Source organism: Tenrec ecaudatus, chromosome 1 (genome assembly GCF_050624435.1).
Source record: "Tenrec ecaudatus isolate mTenEca1 chromosome 1, mTenEca1.hap1, whole genome shotgun sequence".
NCBI classification, from domain to species: domain Eukaryota; kingdom Metazoa; phylum Chordata; class Mammalia; order Afrosoricida; family Tenrecidae; genus Tenrec; species Tenrec ecaudatus.
In genome coordinates this window covers 56,679,629-56,698,955 of record NC_134530.1, presented here as the reverse complement: position 1 = coordinate 56,698,955, position 19,327 = coordinate 56,679,629, and positions in this window count along the sequence as shown.

Genomic DNA, 19,327 nt, shown 5'->3' with positions numbered 1-19,327 from the left:
AGTGAGCCTCAGCACAAGTGGGCACGGGAACATTTCCTGATGTGCATCACGGGTGGACTAAAGTCAGGCAGGCAAAAGGCCATTATGCCAAGGTGACAGCGATTCACCAGGGACCTACCAAGTCTCCTGTAAGCTTCTTAGAGAGGCTAAAGGAGGCCCTAAAGAATCATGCTGCTGTAGATATTGATTCCTATGAGGGGCAAGTCCTGCTCAAGGACAAATTCCTCACATAGGCTGCACAGGACATTCGCAAGAAAGTCCAAAAACTAGTGCAAAGGCCTGAAGGAGCTACCCTGGAGGAGATGGTTGCTTGTGCCAACACGGCTTTTTACAATAGGGAGCAGGAGAGTGAGGCTCGAGCCCAGGAGAAGGAGGAAAGAAAGGACATTAGGCATGCCCAGATATTAGCTGCACTCAACAGCAGATGCCCGTCGAATGCCTCCCAGGTTACCCAGACTTTTAAACCAGGTACCAAGTGCTACATTTGCCGGCAACCGGGTCATTGGGCTAGGAACTGCCCTGACCGGAACGAACCTCCTCAGACGCCATGTATCCATTGCAAGCAGACTGGCCACTGGGCTGGCCTCTGTCCTAAGGTCCAAAACCTGGAGGGGAGGCACCCACAGGCCAGCTGGCACCTGACCTTGGAGGAGGAGGACTGAAGGCGCCCTGTCCTGACAGCCCAGCAGCAAGAGGTAACTGAGCCCTAGGGTGGGCATCGACATGGCAGGAAGGTCAATGAACTTCCATTTAATACTGGAGCCACCTCTGTCCTTATTTCCTTCCTTGGACCCCTGGCACCCCACACCTGCTCCATGCTGAAAGTGTCAGGAAAACCTGTAGTTAAACATTTTACTAAGCCTCTCAGATGTCTTTGGAATAACTTCTACTTTTCTCACAGCTTCCTAGTAATATCTGAATGTCCAGCTCCTCTCAGAGGCCGATACCTGCTGTCCAAGCTGCACACCTGCAGTCATCGGGCCTCAAACAAATCCCTCTACAGCTTCCAGGTGTTCCTCACAGTGGAGGAGCCTCAGATTCCCCACAGGAACCGTGGGAACAGACGAATACTCCTGTGAGCCACTGGATGGTCTGAGGATGATATTTCATTGCCACCCCAGGACAGATGAGGGCTGCACAGATGAGTCTACCTCAAATCCCTCACAACCTTTATGCCAGTGAATACCTCCCCTCTGTTCCTGTGCTTACAATGACCAAAGTCTGTGACACTAACCTAACTTCAAGGGCACTGCCACCTTACAATCTTGCCCATGTCTCACTTAAGCTGTTCACCTGTTTGGTTTCCAGTTCTCAGGTTACAAAGGCCTCTAAACTGGGTGTGCCTTCTCCAGGACCACCGCCTCCAAAACCCTCCTCAACCTTATCTATCCTGGGCTCTTAATGGACAACCCCTTCTAACAGAGTAGGAAGGGTATGGACCCAATGTCAGCAGGAAACAGCTAGAGATGTCGTCATCCAGTACCCCAAAGATTTGGGTCCATAGCTCTTCAGGGGGGAATGTTAGGTAGCTTAGCCTAGGGAATTGGGAAGTCCATTTACGCATGCCCAGGAGAGCCAGCAAAGGACAAAGCTGGATTTTCCCGCCGGTGGGCGGAGATGGGCGGTACACCTGGAGCAGCCCACCTGGGCCAGGTGACTGCAATTCAGCCAATGGGATCGACCTGGGGTTTTTCACCACGCCTCCCCTGGGAACCCTTAAGAAGGTAAGAACCGAGAGGGAGAGGGTGGTCTGGTCGTCTTTGTGGGAGGAGAGAGATCCTTGCGTGACCTGGAGCCGTCTCTGTCAGGCCGCATGGTCAAAGGAATCCTATGGGTGTCGCGTAAAACCTGAAACTTCTTTTAACTCTCATAAAATTCACTTGGATCACGAGCCTGGCTTCGGCGTGAAATCTTTCTCGCACGGAGCCAAGGACCGGGGCTGAAATCTAGTCCCGGAGAGAGAGAGACCTAACAATACCTCATAATTGCACAGGCTGGTGTGCTTCTTCCATGTGGGCTTTGTTGCTTCTGAGCTAGATGGTCGCTCGTTTACCTTCAGTCCTTTAAGAACCCAGACACTATTTCTTTTGATAGCCGGGCACCATCAGCTTTCTTCGCCACATTTGCTTATGTACCCATTTGTCTTCAGCAATCATATCAGGGAGGTGAGCACATAATGATATGATTTTTTGTTCTTTGATGCCTGATAACATCCCTTCGGCACCAACAGTGGGTTTTATGTGCATAGAATTTATATCTCCCTGGTACACAGTGGTTTGAGGCCCGAAGTTGGAAACCACTGGCTGCTTGCAGGAGAAAGACCAAGCTTTCTACTCCCATGAAGAGTTACCTGCTCAGGATTCCAGAGACAGCTCTACCCTGGCCTGTAGGGTAGACTCTAACACTAAAGCACTGAGTGACTTTGGTTTTTTTGTTGTTGTTGTTGCTTGTTTGTTTGTTTGGGACGGGGGGGTTGTGCTAGACACAGAACTTCACACACCTTTTTGATCATGACCCACAGCGAAAAACAGTTTCCAACCTAACATATGGATTCACATAACTGAAAGAAATTCGTCCATGAAACAATACTACCTTTGTGTATAAGACATTCTGATATTTTCTTTTCAATTTCCTTCCATCCCAGGTTTTAAAATCTTGGTCAGAATCCACAACACCCATGTCCAAGCCTTCAAAAGCGTCAGACAGAAAAACATTGGTGACCACATGACAAAACTATCTAAACCCACAGCTTCCTCAGGGCTGCACAGTCCTGGGGTGGGGGGGGGGGGTTGGGATCTGTGCCCAGTTTCACTGAGAAGGTAAAGGGCTCCAAGAAATAATTTGAATTTTCCAAGGTCACAAGTTAGCAGCCAGTGCCCTTGAGAGCTGGCTGAGGTTCAACAGAGCAGGGTTTTCCTGTTTACAAACACCGAGCCCTGACCTCCAGCCATGCCCAGTACACAGAGAAGGGGCCAGCCCAGAACCCACTGCCATCAAGATTCCAACTCACAGCGAACCTATACAGAGTCTTTGAGACTGGAAATTTACAGGAGCCAAGAGTCTCACCTTTCTCCTAAGGATCAGCTGGTGAGTTAGATCCACCTACCTTTTGGGTAGCAATTGGATGCCTAATCTACAGTGCAAAAATATTCATAGTCCCTTCCTCCACCTCCAGAGCTGGCCCATTTCAAATTCACACTCCTTTGGTGATTGGGCCAGTTCTCAAACCCCCACCCTTGCCTTGAGGCCAGTTTCCTCCACCAGGCCCCGCCTCCCAGCAGATCCCGGAGCAAGTAAATCCTGTGCCTCCTACTGCTGTGGGTGTGGCTCTGAGCCAGGGGGGCCGGAGCTGCTCGGCTCTGGTCACCAGGTCATTTCTTCCTGAAACCTGAGTGGAGAGGGCTCCTGGCGGGCCAGGACCTTCAACTTCTCAGCATGTTTCTCAAGAAAGGGTTATGGTGAGTGGGGACACTGCCAGCAGGTGAGGAGGAGGGAAGAGGGGAGGCTCAGAGAAGTCCAGTGTTGTGGCCAAACAGGTAGGCAGGGGCTGTGAGGCTAGCCTGCTCCAGACTGGCTAAGGCCTAGGATGTAGGATGGCTGTCACAGGGGCGGCACGATGGTCCACGGGGATGGACCGGGGTAGGGGCGTGGGGGGCTAGGGGGCTGCCACCCTGGAGATCCTGCCACCAGAGGGCAGCTAGGCGCCTCTAGCTTCTCTGAGCGCCACACACTGCCTACCCAACCCCACCTGAGCCTGTGAGAGGGTAAAGTCTCAGCAGGTGCGTTCCCCAGGGAGCAGCTTGTTCCGCCCTGGGAGTGACTGGCCTCTAACAAGTGGCCTATCGTGAAACTGGTTGAAAGCAAGGGTAGTGGAGAGCACGGTGTTGGACAGGGCTTGGGAGACCACCTTCTGCAAGTGTAGGCAGGGTGGAGTGGTTTCTTTGAAAAGATCTGGTGGGGGACTGTGGAGGGAATGGGTGGCGGGCTGCTCTGTGGACTAGGGCCCCAAGGCTGGGGCAATGTTGATGAGCCCCTCCCCCATACCTGGGCCTCAGCTCCCTCCCAGACCTGGGCCTCAGCTCCCTCCCAGACCTGACAGTTTGACCTCCCCTGAGCTGCTTGAGGCCAGCTCTGCCTGGTGGCCCTGGCAGAGGCCCAGTCCCCAAGATAAGTATCAACTTGCCCAGTCCTGGATGGGAGGGGCCCGGTAAGAGTCGACGGAGGGCAGAGAGAGCCTGGGGTCTACTCTAGCCTCTTCCTGTCCCTCCGGGTGCATGGAACACCTCCAGGCACACTCTTGTCCCCAGGTATGCCCAGACTTCCAGGAGCTGAACACAGGCAGCTACAGCCAACAATTCCAGAGGTCAAAGTCAGGAGCGCGGGTGTGGGGTCCCAGAGTTCGGCAGTCTACCCAGGGCTCTAGGAAAGAAGTCTTGCTGACTGGTTGGAATGTGAGATAGCTTGGAGGGTGGGGAGGAGCCTTGCCTATGGGAAATAATAGCAGCAACCGAGGGGCCCTCAGGAGACAGGCCACAGAGCTGTGCCAGGGCCAGTCAGTCACGATGCTGCCCGTGTCGCTCTGAAGTTGCTGACACCAAGTGGGTGATTAAAAAAAAAAAAAGACTTTATTGTGTCTACATGTGGCTCAGTGGCCTGGTATCCAGAGACCATGCCCGCTCTCCCTGTCCAGGAGCATTTTATAAGGCAGGGGAGGGGGTTCACGGGTGGTCTGCGGTCCAGCACAAGATCATACACAACCAGAAAGCAGCACTGACACAGGGCTATGGTGGGAGAGAGCTAGCTGGCAGATAGCAGGCGGTTACAAAGGCAGAAGGGGGGGCGCGGTGTGTGTGTGTGTATGTGTGTGTGTGTGTGTGTGTGTGGCAGGGATGCTGAAAGTTTCTTTATCTCTGGAGCAATGCTTTGTCTCTGCCTTAATGAAGCCCCAAATGCTATGTTAGAGGCTCTGGTTTGGGGGTCAGGCAGACCTGGGTCCAAATTTCAGCACTAACCTTTCCAAGCTGTGTGACACTGAGCAAGTGACTTACTCTATCTGAGCCTCCATTCTGAAAAGACCTCTTGCAGCAGCTACGGCAAGGGATGGTGGCCGGATGTAAATGAGCCAGGCACGTGAAACACCTGGCAGGGCGAATGAGTGAATAAATGCATGATGATAACAAATGTCTCAGTCTGGGAAAACCACAGCAACGCACATGTATGTAAGAGAGAAAAGGGTCAGTGTACATGCAGAAAGCATCCCAACCCGGTGCTGTTCAAGCCCATAAGTCCAACATTAGCCCATATGTCCGACCGATCTACAAAGTCCTCCTCCATCTCACAAAACACATGCAATGACACCCACTGCAGGAGGATTCGTGAATGTGTAAACATCCCAGCGCTGGCAGGGGTCTGCACACGGCTGCTCCAGCACCCAGGGCTGCATCGGGGTGGGTCCATGCAGCTTCTCCTCAGGGATGTCTTGCAGGAAGTGAGCCTTGCCAGCTGAGGCGGGAAACTGCTAAGGAAGCTGGACCCTGGTCTGATCATCACAAAGCAAGAGACCCGAGAACTAGAAAGGTGAGGTCCACCGAGCCAGTTCTCTCTCCATCCTTCAGTTAATTCCACATGTGTTTATCAGCCAGGTTGGCACAGTAAACCTTAACTATCTCATAATGATTGTGTATCTAATCATGAAGAAAGGTGTTTTTCACAAAAGAGTAACACCGGGTAAGGGACCAAGGACAAAAAACCCAGTCATGCCTAGTTCCTGTACTCAACAAGTGGCTATTCCTACCATTAGACTATGAGACGGCCTTGGCGGGGTGAGGGGGTGTGTGCAGGGGGAGCGGGCACAGGACAGTCACATAAGCTAGTTGGTGGGATACAGACGTGAGACCCAAAAGCATACTGGGGACAGGATGACAGAGGCTGATGGTGAAGAAACTTTCTCCAGAGGGGAAGCCGGGTTATTACAGCATGAGTAGGAGCTAGCTAGGGAGATCAGTTTCCCAAAGTGGTCAACAGCACCCCGAGGGAGGGGGACATTGGAATGATCCAAGCCAAGGGGGGCGGCTGAAAAAGCAGATACCTATACTTTATCCTAGAAGCCTTGGTGGTGTAGTGGTCATGCACTGGGCTCTTCATAGCAACCCACTGTGCAAACCCACTAGCAGCTCTGCTTTTTGCCCTGTAATGAGTTCCCGCCTCAGAGACCCACAGGGGCAGCCCTGCCCTGCCCTGCCCTATCCACAGCCGCTCGTCATCAGTGAATACACTTTGTCCTGAGTCCTGCAGGGAGGGTGAGTTAAGCACTGGGCTGCTAACCATGAGATCAGCCATTTAAAGTCACCTCCATGGGGAAAAGATAAGGCATTTGGTGCCCATACAGACATAAGGCAACACACAACTTTCCTCTAGTTCCTAAATGCTTCCTCCCCCCAACTATCATGATCCCAATTCTACCTTACCAATCCAGCTAGACCAAAGGATGTACACTGGTACAAATAGAAACTGGAAACACAGGGAATCCAGGACAGATGATCCCTTCAGGACCAGTGATGAGAGTGGCGATACTGGGAGGGTAGAGGGAAGGTGGGGTAGAAAGGGGGAACCGATTACAAGGATCTACATATAATCTCCTCCCTGGGGCACGGACAGCAGAAAAGTGGGTGAAGGGAAACGTTGGACAGTGTAAGATATGACAAAATAATAATTTATAAATTATGAAGGGTTCATGAGGGAGGAAGGGGAAAAAGTGAGGAGCTGATGCCAAGGGCTCAAGTAGAAAGCAAATGTTGTGAGAATGATGATGGCAACAAACATATAAATGTGCTTGACTCGATGGATGGATGGATGGATGGCTTGTGATAAGAGTTGTATGAGCCCCTTGTCCAATGATTTTAAAAAAAACTGTACAGCCTTTGAAAGCCACGGTGCAGCTCTGTTCTGTCCTAGAAGGTGCCTCAGGCCATTCTGACTCAATCAATGGCTGGCAGCCTGGGGTACTTTTCCCTGGTTTATTGTGTATGTGACGACACAGCGCCTGCAACAATGGGCTCGGACACAGAAACGATTGTGAGGATGGCGCAGGACCAGGTGGCGTTTTGTGCCGTTGCACAGAGGGCTGTTGGGGCGGCACCAGCTCGGTGGCACCTGACGACATCACCACCGGCTACAGTAAAGACGTGCTGAGGCGCCGGCGGCGGGTGGGGAGGCGCCTAGTAATTTTTTTTCTTTGCATATTTATGAGGACGAGGGGAGCTGTGGGTCCTCTGAGGTAATAACACTTGGGGAGGGAGAAGTGCCACTCAGGGACCTGGGACCAAGCACAGAGGGCACAGGAGGGCAAGGAGTGGGGCGAAATGCCAAGGGCAGCCTATGGGGCATCCGAGTCTGGGGTCTTTGTGGGACACGCAGGTGGACACAGCTGGCCCAGAGACACGTCTTTCTCTTTCTCCCTCAGAGCCGCCGGTAGGTTTGAACTGCCGACCTTGTGGTGCGCCGCTTAGAGCACAACCCACCATGTACGCAGGGCTCCTTCAGGGGCACCAGCGTCATGGCTGCGAGAAAGGAGCAGGCCAGTATTCCTCCTGCTGTACACAGAGTCGCTATCAATGTGTACCCAGTCAGCGACCTCACAGGTCACTGTGAGGTCAAACACATTTATATGTTTGTTGCCATCATCCAAACGGACAGGTGACTGGCACCCATGTGTACAGGTGCTCTCTGTCACCGTACCCCACCACACCCTGAGCAGTCCCAGCAGAGCCTCCAGGGACTGCTTCCAGCCCACGGCTAGGGGACACTAGAGAAGCGCATCAAGTAAGAAGCGGGAGTTCCCTTCTCTCCTCCCATGGCAGCCCACCTTCAGCAGTCTGCTGTGTCCCTGCTAAAGCGTGCGCTGGTGGTGCTGGGGTGCTGCTGGTGGTGCTGGTGTTGTGTGGTGGAAGGTGGTGGGTGGTGGTGTGGTGATAGTGGTGGTGTGGTTGTTTGGTGATGGTATGGTGGACGTGGTGTGGAGGTGGTGGTGGTGGTGGGTGTTGGTGTGGTGGGAGGTGGTGGTGATAGTGGTGGTGTGTTGGGTGGTGCTGATAGTGGTGGTGTGTTGGAGGTGGCGGGTGGTGGTGTGGTGGAGGTCGTGGTGATGGTGGTTAGGTGTCTTCTAGTTGGATCCAAGTAACAGCAACCGTCAGCCCAACAGAACACGGCTCTGCCTGGTCTTCTGCTGCCCTCACACTGGTTATGCCTGAGTTCACGGCCGCAGCCACTGGGCCAGTCCTGCTCACGGAGGGCCTTGTTTGGCACTGACACTCTACTTTACCAAGCGTGGTGCCCTTTTTCCAGAGAGGGGTCCCTCCTGAAAACATGGCATACGTATGGGAAACAGAGTCTCTTCAGAGTTGAGCCTTCTGGGCTGTACTTGTGCCAACACAGATGCTTTGTTCTGCTGGCCAGCCTGGTACGTACCATGGTCTGCCCTACCCCGTAAGTCAGCGGCATACGTTCTTCCGGCTCCCTGGTCATGTCCAACTTTCACATGCATGTGAAACTACTGAAAGTGCCACGGGTCGGGCCAGCCAGCCTTCCTCTTCAGCACTTCAAAGAATCTTCGACAGCAGATGTTCCCCATTTCTCGACTGCTTCTAGGGGCATTGAATGTGGGCCTGGGCAAATGAGATGTTCACATGTTCCATTTGTTTGTTTATCGTGATGTCGTGTACTGGTCCTGTTGTGGGATTGTGGTTTTCTTTACAGCGAGTTGCAATCCACACTGAAGGCTGTAGTCTTTGATCTTTATCAGCAAGTGCTTCAAGTGCCCCTAGTTTTCATCAAGCAAAGTTGTGTCATCTGCGTCTCGCAGGTTAATAAGCCTTCTTCCAGTCACAGTGCCGAGTTCTTCTTCTTAGATCCAGCTCCTCGGATGATTTGCTCCGCATGCAGACTGAATAAGTAATGGTGAGAGGATGCACCCCTGACCCGCACCCTTGCTGATTTCAAACCATGCAGGATCCCCTTGTGGTGTTCGAGTGACTGCCTCTTGGTCCATGTATACTTGCCACAAGAGCACCATGAAGTGTATTTGTCTTAACGCTATCCACAGAGTTTGCTGTGATCCATACAAATGCCTTTAGCAATAAAACACAAGTCCACATTTTTCTGGTTTTCTTTGCTTTCAGCCAAAACACACCTGACGTCCGCAATGACAACCTTCATTCCACGTCCTCTTCTGAATCCAGCTGGGATTGCTGGCAGCTCCCTGTCCCTGTACTGCTGCAGCCACTTTTAAATGATCTTCAGCATGATTGTACTTGTGTATGATATTAGTGATAATTGTTACATAATTTCCCCATTCTGTTGGGTCCCCTTTCTTTGCAATAGATACAAACATGGCACTCTTCCAGTCGGCTGGCCAGGTAGCTGTCTTCCAAATTTCCTGGCATAGCCCTAGTGAGTGCCTCAGCAGCTTATTGAAACATTCCCATTGGTAATCCATCAATTCCTGGTGCCTTGACTTTTGCTAAAGCCGTCAGTGAAGCTTGGGCTTCCTCCAGGAACATTGATTCTTGCTCACATGCTACTTCTTGAAAGGGGCGGACCTTGACCACTTCTTTTCATGCTTCCTGCATCATTCAGTATTTTTATAATCATTTTATTAGAGGCTCATACAACGCTTATCACAATCCATACATACATCAACTGTGTCAAGCACATTTGTACATCCATTGCCCTCATTATTCTCAAAATATTTGCTCTCCACTTAAGGCCCTGGCACCAGCTCCTCATTTTTCCCCTCTCTCCCTGCTCCCCCTTTTCTCATGAACACTTGATAATTTACAAATTATTATTTTCTCTTATGTTGCACTGTCCAACGTCTCCCTTCTCCCACTTTTCTGTTGTCCGTCCCCTAGGGAGGAGGTTAAATGTAGATCCTTGTAGTAGGTTCCTCCTTTCCCACCCACCCTCCCTCCACACTCCCAGTATCACCACTCACACCACTGGTCCTGAAGGGATCATCCGCCCTGGATTCCCTGTATTACAGTTCGTATCTGTGCCAGTGTACATCCTCTGGTAGATTGGTAAAGTAGAATTGAGATCATGATGGGTGGAGAAGGAAACATTTAGGAACTAGAGGAAAGTTGTGTGTTTCATCATTGTTACATTGCACCCTGACTGGCTCGTCTCCTCCCTGAGACCCTTCTGTAAGGCATGTCCAGTTGCCTACAGATGGACTTTGGGTCTCCACTCCACACTCCCCCTCATTCACAATGATATAATTTTTGGTTTGATGTTGCCTGATACCTGTTCCCTTCAACACCTCGTGATCACACAGGCTGGTGTGCTTCTTCCATGTGGGCTTTGTTGCTTCTGAGTTAGATGGTCACTTGTTTGCCTTCAAGCCATTAAGACACCAGATGGTATATCTTTTGATAGCCAGGCACCATCAGCTTTCTTCCCCACATTTGCTTATGCACCCATTTGTCTTCAGAGATCATATCAGGGAGGTGAGCACACAATGATATGAGTTTTTGTTCTTTGATGCCTGATAACTGATCCCTTCAACACCTCATGATCACACAGGCTGGTGTGCTTCTTCCATGTGGGCTTTGTTGCTTCTCAGCTAGATGGCTGCTTGCTTACCTTCAATCCTTTAAGACTCCAGACACTATATCTTTTCTTAGCTGGGCACCATCAGCTTTCTTCACCACATTTGCTTATTCACCCACTTTGTGTTCAGCGATTATGTCAGGAAGGTTAACATCATAGAATTCTAGTTTAATAGAACAAAGTATTCTTGCATTGAGGAAGTACTTGAGTGGAGGCCCAATGTCCATCTGCTACCTTAGTACTGAACCTATAAATATATGCATATAGATCTATTTCCTCATCCTCATATATAAATATATTTACATATGTACATGCCTTTATTTAGACCTCTGTAAATGCCCTTTGCCTCCTAGCTCTTTCCTCTATTTACTTTGATTTTCCTCTTGACCCACCATCATGCTCAGCCTTCATTTGGGTATTAGTAATTCCTCTTGGTTACATTAGCCTTGATCATGCCCTACCAGGCCTCCTACACCCTCCTCACCACCGATTTGGATCACTTGCTGTTCCCTTGTCCCTGGGTTTGTTAACACCACTATCTTTCCCCCCTACCTCCCCCTCTCCCATGTCCCCGCAGAACTGTCGGTCCATTGTTTTCTCCTCCAGATTGTTCATCCAACATACCTTATTTAGACAGACCTGCAGAGATAATAACATGTACAAAAACATGACAGAGCAAAACCAAGCAACAACAACAAAGCAATGACAAAAAAAAAAAACCACAAGAAAGAAAAGCTTGCAGTTAGTTCAAGGACTGTTTGTTGGCCTTTGGAGTGTTTTCCAGTTGAGTCTGTTGGGGCACCAAACCCTGGCCCCAAAGTCTATTTTTGGTATTCCCTGGGGACTTAGTTGTTCTGTTCCCCTTGCTGTTCTGTTGCACACCCTTAGTGTTTTGCCTTGGTGTGGTGGGATCAGATTGGGCGGAATTCCCACACTGAGTCTCCAGTGTTGTCCCCTGTAGGGCTGTGGGTCAGTGAGGGATGTGTGTCTTGTAGTGGGGCCGGCCATGTGGTCCTCCCTGTGGATTGGCTACTCTGAGCAGGTATATCATCCTCAAGGCTTGATGAGCCAGGATGTGCTCTACTCTTTCTTTCTTTCTTTTTTTTTTTAGTATAGCATTTTTTTTATTTATCTATGATTTATTTAAGGTGGTATTCTGATGATCTTTATTTTCTCTTTCTCTCTTTTTTAAAATTAATAAATATTTTTATTGGGGCTCATACAACTCTTATCACAATCCATACATACATCAATTGAGCAAAGCACCCTTATACGCTCTACTCTTTCTTCCTCCCCTTTCATTTGCTCCCGTGTGCTCTGATCAGATATGTCCCTCTCCCAGAGCTGCAGATTCAGTGCTGTCCTCTGAAATAAATTCTGGGGGGAGGGGCAGGTATCCATGTAGTTCGGATTGGGGCCGGCCCCTACATCATTCAGAATTTTTCCCATGTAATTATTTTTCTTTTAAAAATTTTTTACCCATGTAATTTTTTAATGTTGACACTGAGCCTTGAATTTTTTCTTCAGTTCTTTAATCTTGAGAAATTCTGAGCATGTTGTTTCTGGCTTTCTAACTCCATGCCTTTGCACATTCCATTACAATGTTTTGTCTTCTCAAGCTGCTGCCCTCTGAAATGTTCTGTTCAGTTTGTTTACCTCTTCATTTCTTCCATTTGCTATATTTACATTTAAGAACAATTTTCAGAGCCTCTCCTGACCGTCACTTTGGCCTTTTCTTCCATTCTTGTCTTTTTTAGGGACCTTTTGCTTTCTGCATGATGTTCTTGATGTCCTCCACAGCTCGTCAGGTCTACTGTCCCTGCCATTCAATGTGTCGAATCTCTTTTGAGATGCTCCCAAAATTCAGGTGGAATATCAAGGCCATAGTTTGATTCTCCTGCATTTGCTTTGCTTCTATCTGAACTTGTACATGAACCAGGATGGCTGTGTTTGGGCTGATGATATTGAGCCTCTCCATCACTGTCTTCCCACAGATCATCAGTTTGGTTGTTGTGCATCCGCCTGTCAGAGTACCCAGGATTCGTCTCCATTGATATTCCTGGGGGGCCGGGGGTGGGGCGAGAGAGAGGTGTTTGCAGTGATGAAGCTCTTGGTCTTGCAAAATTCTATTATGGCCATTTTTCCAATTGCTGTTTCTTCCTGTGGTATTTTCTCACAGTTCAGGGGGCTGGAAGTCCTAATGCAGGGAAGATGCCCTCTCTTTCTGCTCTGGGGTGGGACCCATGTCCCTTTCCAACTCTAATTCCCCATCTGTTGCTTACTTCTGTGTTTAATCTACTTTTTTCTCACTCTGAAGTGACTGTGTTTAGGACACATCCTATGCTGCTGTAACGAAAAAAATCATCTTTCCAAACAGGCATCTACAGCATACCCTCTATCCGTGTGGACACAGCCTCTGAGTGGCACAAACAGACAGGCCCGATGGCAGATGACTGTGACATGCTTCAGTCACGACTCACGACTGTTTGGGATGCAGTGGATGCTTTTGCATATTAGTATCTGTACAGATGTTCCGAGATCAGATTCCCAATGATGTGACAGCAAAAGACATATAATGATGTGCCTAAGTGATGTGATTTCAGTGTGTCCCAGTCATCTACCTTGTCTTCTGCTGTGTGCGCCTCCTCCATTGTACTTGGTAATCTATGGATGGCCTGCAGTAGGGCCCTGAAGTTTGGTCCAGCCTTCTCCTTGATGATCCTGAGAGATTTGGGGCTTACATTTAGGTCTTTAATCCATCTTGAGTTCGTTTATGGAAATCCAGTTTGTCCAACACCATTTGTTGAAGAGACTGTCTTTCTCCCATTGCATTTTCCTCGGTCCTCTGTCAAAGACTTGGTAGCTGTAGGTTGATGCAGTCATGTCCATTGGGCACTGTGTCCTGTTGTGCCAGCACCAGGCTATTTTGACCACTGTGGCTGTGTAGGTTTTTAGGTCAAGCAGTGTGAGCCCTCCTACTTGGTTCTTTGAAAGTTGTTCTTCGCTTATCCTGGGTCTTCTGCCTGCACATATGAAGTTGGTCGTTAGTTTTTCCATTTATTTTAAGAATTTATTTGGGATTTTAATTGGTATTGCAATATCTCTATAGATTGTTTTAGGTAGTATTGTCATTTTCACAATATTAAGTCTGCCTATCCACGATCATGGGATAGTCTTCCATTTCTATTGGTCCTTTTAAGTGTGTTGTATTAATGTTCTGTAGTTTTCTCTGTACTGTTCATTTATTTCTTTAGCTTTATTCCTAGGTATTCCATCTTTTGTGTGGTTATTATAAATGATTTCTCAGTGCCTTTCCCACAGCTCTCTTGGCTGGCACACAGCAATCCAATTGCTCTCTGGCTACTGTATCTGCTACCTTGCTGTATTCAGTTGTTTCCAGCAGGCTTTTTGTGGAGACTTTTGAGTTTTCTATATATAGGATCTTATCATTTGCAAATAGTGAGAATTTCACTTCTACTTTGCCTATTTGCATTACCTTTATTTCTTTTTGTTGTCTGCCGGCTCTAGCTAAAGTGTCTAACACTATGTTGAATAAGAGTGGTGAAGGGGACACCCTTGCCTTGTCCCTGTTTTCAGTGGGATTGTTTCTAGCTTTTCCCCATTGAGCATGATGTTGGCTATTGGTTCTCATATACGGCTTTTATTATGTTGAGGAATCTGCCTTCTGTTCCTATTTGTTGAGTGTTTGAAACAAATTGTGGGGGAAGTCAGCCCCCAACAACAAATCACGGGTTCAGTAAGTGCAATTGTATGGTTGAGATATATCAAGATTATAATAAAGTCATAGAGAATGAGAGAGAGAGGAGAGAGAGTAAAATAACGGCATAATTTATGGTAGCATGCTTAACTCCTGGTTGGCCATGATCTCAGCAGACAGGTCCGTGCATAGCACCAGCCGAGAAGGCAGGAGAGAGAGAGATTTATTGCTAACCAAAGCTTATATATCTTTGGGGTGTGCATGCCTCCTAATAACAAGTAAAGACATACATCACAGGAAGGGGTTGTACAATAGGCAATACAAGCAATAGGAGGGGGATATACAATGGGCATAAACATAGCAGGAAGGGGGTGAGCTAGGGGTGTACACATGATAGGAAGGGGAGGGACGAGGGATATACCTGTGACAGGAAGAGATGACCCTAGATTCATGATGGCAGCCTTACCTTGGTCACCCTTGGGTGGGCTTGACCTCCCTGGGCTCTCCTACAAGGAAACAATCTATTACTATCCTTATCAGAAGGGAGTGGGCCCCACTTAGGGTGGGACAGACTATACAGTCTGATTGCTCTGGATGACTGATAACCTTTAGGGAGAGTAACCCCTGACATACTTCTGTTAACCTCCAAGTGTATAGTCATTCACCATGTGTAGCAAGCAGCTAGGTTTGGCATATGTTTGGGGAGACCACTTGGGAGAAAACTTTCTGTTTCCCACAAGAAATGGGTGTTGAATATTGTCAAATGCCTTTTCTGCATCTATTGATATGACCATGTGTTTTTTATTTCTTGCCTCATTTATGTCATGGATTACATTGATTACTTTTTGAGTAGTGAACCATCCCTGCATACCCGGAATGAATCCTACTTGGTCATGCGGAATTATTTTATTTTGATATGTTGTTGTAGTCTATTGGCCAGGATTTTGAGGATTTTAGCATCTATGTCCATGAGGGATATTGGTATATAATTGGTCTATAATTTATTTATATAAAATAAAAATTTCAAGCATTGTGGGGTCTTTACCTGGTTTGGGTATCAGTGTTATGCTGGCTTCATGGTATGAGTTTGGGACTTTATTGTCTTTTTCTGTGTTCTGGAAGAGTGTGTAGGATTGGTGTCAGCTCTTCTTTGACTAGTTGGTAGAATTCCCCTGTGAAACTGTAAGGTCTCTCTCTCTGGTACTAGATTCCAGCCTCGGTCCTTGGCTCCGTGCGAGAAAGATTTCACGCCGAAGCCAGGCTCGTGATCCAAGTGAATTTAATGAGAGTTAAAAGAAGCTTCAGGTTTTACGCGGCACCCATAGGATTCCTCTGACCATGCGGCCTGGCAGAGACTGCCCCAGGTCACGCAAGGATCTCTCTCCTCCCAAGAAGACGACCAGACCACCCAAGCAAGACCCTCTCCCTCTGGGTTCCTGCCTTCTTAAGGGTTCCCGGGGGAGGCGTGGTGAACGACCCCAGGTGGCTTCCATTGGCTGAATTGCAGTCACCTGGCCCAGGTGGGCTGCTACAGGTGTAACGCCCATCCGACAGCTTTGTCCTATGCTGGCTCTCCTGGGCATGCAGAAATGGACTTCCCAGTTCCCTAGGCTAAGCTACCTAACAAAACCATCTGCTCCTGGGCTTTTCTTGGTTGCTGGTTTCTTAATGACCTGATCTTTTCTTCTTTAGTTATGTCTGTTGAGTCCCGTCCTCCCTCCCCCGCCCCCCCCCCCCCCCCCGCCTCCACACACACACACGCACGCACACACACACACACACACACACACACACTCACACACACTCACACACACACACACACACGCACACACACTCACACACACACTCACACACACACACTCACACACACACTCACACACACTGCGTGTGTACACTGTGTTGTCCTGCTATTGGGGAACTCTGGCTGTGTGTCAATATCTGGGCTCCTTTCCACTTGGAATACGCTGAAACACATCCCTTGTTGGCTCTCTGGCTCCAGTTCTTTGCACATTGCTTTCCTTTTTTCTTGAGCTGCCCTTTGACATTCTCTGTTTAGCTCTTTACTTCATAAAATCTCCCATTTGCTTTAACTATTCAACATTTAAGAGGAAGTTTCAGAGTCTCTGATCTTCTGTCACCCACTTTGGTCTTTTCTTTCATTCCTGTCTTTTTTTCATTAATTTTTTCTTGCAAATTAGGTGAACGTTTACAGAGCAGAACATCAACTTGAAATTCAGCAATTTATACTAATTTTGTTTTAACTCCTTCATTGCAGTTCCCTTAATGTACCATCATTTATTCTGCTTCCTCCTGGGATTTGCTGTTTTCATTCCTCTTTATCCAACTCCTTCCTTGGGGAAATGCTGTGCTTTTGATCTTAAACGATTGATTATTCTATCACGTAGTAGATTCAGTTCCCAACCTGAAGGTTAACTGAGGGCCACAGTCTTGGGGTCCCACCTGTCTTTCTTCAATCAGTAAGCCTGATCTCTTATGTGATTTTGAGTTTTGCTTTGTTTTTCATTGGGATTTAATGCACATATCATTCCATAGCTCAATCGCGTCAAGTAGAATTGTACAATTGCTACCACAGTCAGGTTCCCAGACAATCTTTTTCTACATGGGCTCCTTGACATCATCTCCCCATTACCCCCCACCCCCACCACTGTGCTTTCTTCCCCTCAGACCTGTCTATTAACCATTTTTCCATGGTACTGCAGACACTTCATTTATTTAGCCAACCCCACTCAGCTGGCCTTTTGCATTTACAATGCCTCTCCCTGTGACTTCAAGCTCCTCTGGCTGGGTGCCATCCAGTCAGCAGTGCGCCGCACTCGGTCTCCCTTATGTAAGAGAAAACAAAGAAGCAAATGCCCCCATCAATCCCGACCCCTCTTTCTCCTCTAGCTATCCGGCCGCATGCTCCCTATAGCCAGACTTCTAGAAAGAAGCAGCTCCTCTCCATGCCCCTACTTCTATACCTGTCACCACTCCTCTGCCCACCGAGAATCTTATCTTCCCTTCAGTCTATTCCTGTTTCAACCATCCCTGGGTCCTCTCTGTGCTCGCTTTCTCAAATCAATCCCCCCTCCCCGTGATGACTATGCCCTCCTGGTGGATCGCAGAGCCCTCTACTGAACCTCCCAGCACACTCAGGCATCTCCTGCTCTCCCAGAACCTACCTCTGACCCTGTAATTAAGGACCAATCCTGCCCATTCCACCTCCTTATCACCCTTTGCTATCTACTCTTCCCCACTACCAACACCCTGGTTCCTGCGCCATTGATTCCCTGACCTCCAAATTGCCTTCCCACCTGTAACCCTGCCCTCATGCCCACCATGCCTAGCCTCACAAGATCAGCTGGGATGCCTGGTTTTTAATAAAAATATAACCATATTACTCTCTGATAGAAAGACCTCTCCTGATTTCCCCACGGCCCTCAAGGCCTTAGCTTGGAATGCATGTCCTTATTTACCTGGCCCTGGTCCTGCATCTTCAGCCATATCTGCATGCTGCAGGTAAACACGCTGTACCCCGACAGCGTGCCCTGCACGTTCAGGGACATTCCAAGGTGTCCCGTACTGCCTAGCTGTGCACATTGCTGTTTCCCTTTTGTGGACTTCCTACCCTTGCAAGCTCGGCCTTCTGTGTCTAGCTTCTAATTCTTCCGGTCCTAGTTTAGAGGTCTTCTCCTCCCGGGAGCTTTCCTGTCAAGGTTCGGGCACACACACCGTCTCCCCCTCCCCATTGACTTGCCCCTCAGTGCACCTTGTGTCTCTACTATAATCCAAGCATGCACGGAGCTTTACGTACCTGCTTTCTGCCTGTCATCTGGCCCACTCTCTACTCCACGCCCCCATACACACACACACACACACACACACACACATCTTCATGACTCTATTCCTGAAGACGGTGTCTATGTACCATTCACCTCTAAACTCCCGACCTTGCACAGAGCTTGATAATGTGTTCGTGTCCACCAAGCATGTAAAACGCGTTGACTGCAACACGATGGTGAGCCCCTTTGCTGCAGCGACGTTGCCATTACTGAAGTTTGTGTCTTTTGAACAGACTCCAGGTTGTGAGGGTTAGAGGATCCGAGGCCGTGAATATTGAAAGCTCTCGAATCCTGTAGCTAGGTCCTTTCCCAAAAAATGCTGGCATGATTCTCATTCCCAGCAGCAAGCACAAAGAACCTTCTCGCAGCTTGGCTATTTTCATTTATTTTTTTAAGTGCTCATTTTATTGGTAAATCATACCACCCTCCTCAGATTTGCATGTCCTTGAATAGTGAAGTTGAAATTTTTTCCAAGTGCTAGTCTATGTATGAAGGGGCTCCCGGAAGTTCCCTGGGAAATCTGGTCTTTTCACAGAATGCTGCTCAAAACTTTGTTGCCCCTCGTGCACATGAACTTGTCCATGTCCTGTTTCTTCTTGGGGAACTTAGTCGCTCATGCCCATTGTGTGAAAGCTGCTGAGGCAGGCTGGGATGTTTTGAGAGGACTCTGGTGGCCAAGCAGGGGTGACAGAGAGGAGGGAAAGATGAGCCATGAACACAGTGGAGCCAAAGAGAGGAAGAGAAGGGTGTGAGACCACAGAGGTCAAGTCAACACTCACCCAGAGTAATTGGAGGAGGCGAGAGAGGGCGGCTCAGCCAACTCACAACCGCAGGCCTATAGACTCTGACCTATTTCCTAGATAGCATTGCGAGGAATGGTCAAAGGGGCGGAGGCGGGGTAGGAGAAAAGGCAGGGCAAAGAGAGTGATGCAGGCAGGCTTGGGTCCCAGATTGGGAAGGATATGTAGAAGTGAAGTTGGAAGGGTGCGAGCCACCAGGCATGTGAGTTCTGAGCACAGCCATCCTTCCACACAGCCCAGGAACTCAGCTCTAAGTCTCAGATAGCTCCCAACTTCCAGCCACCAAGCCACAAACTCCCCTCAACCTCTTCTGTCCAACGTCAGTCCTACCGTCCACCCAGGCTAAGCATTCGAGTCCTACT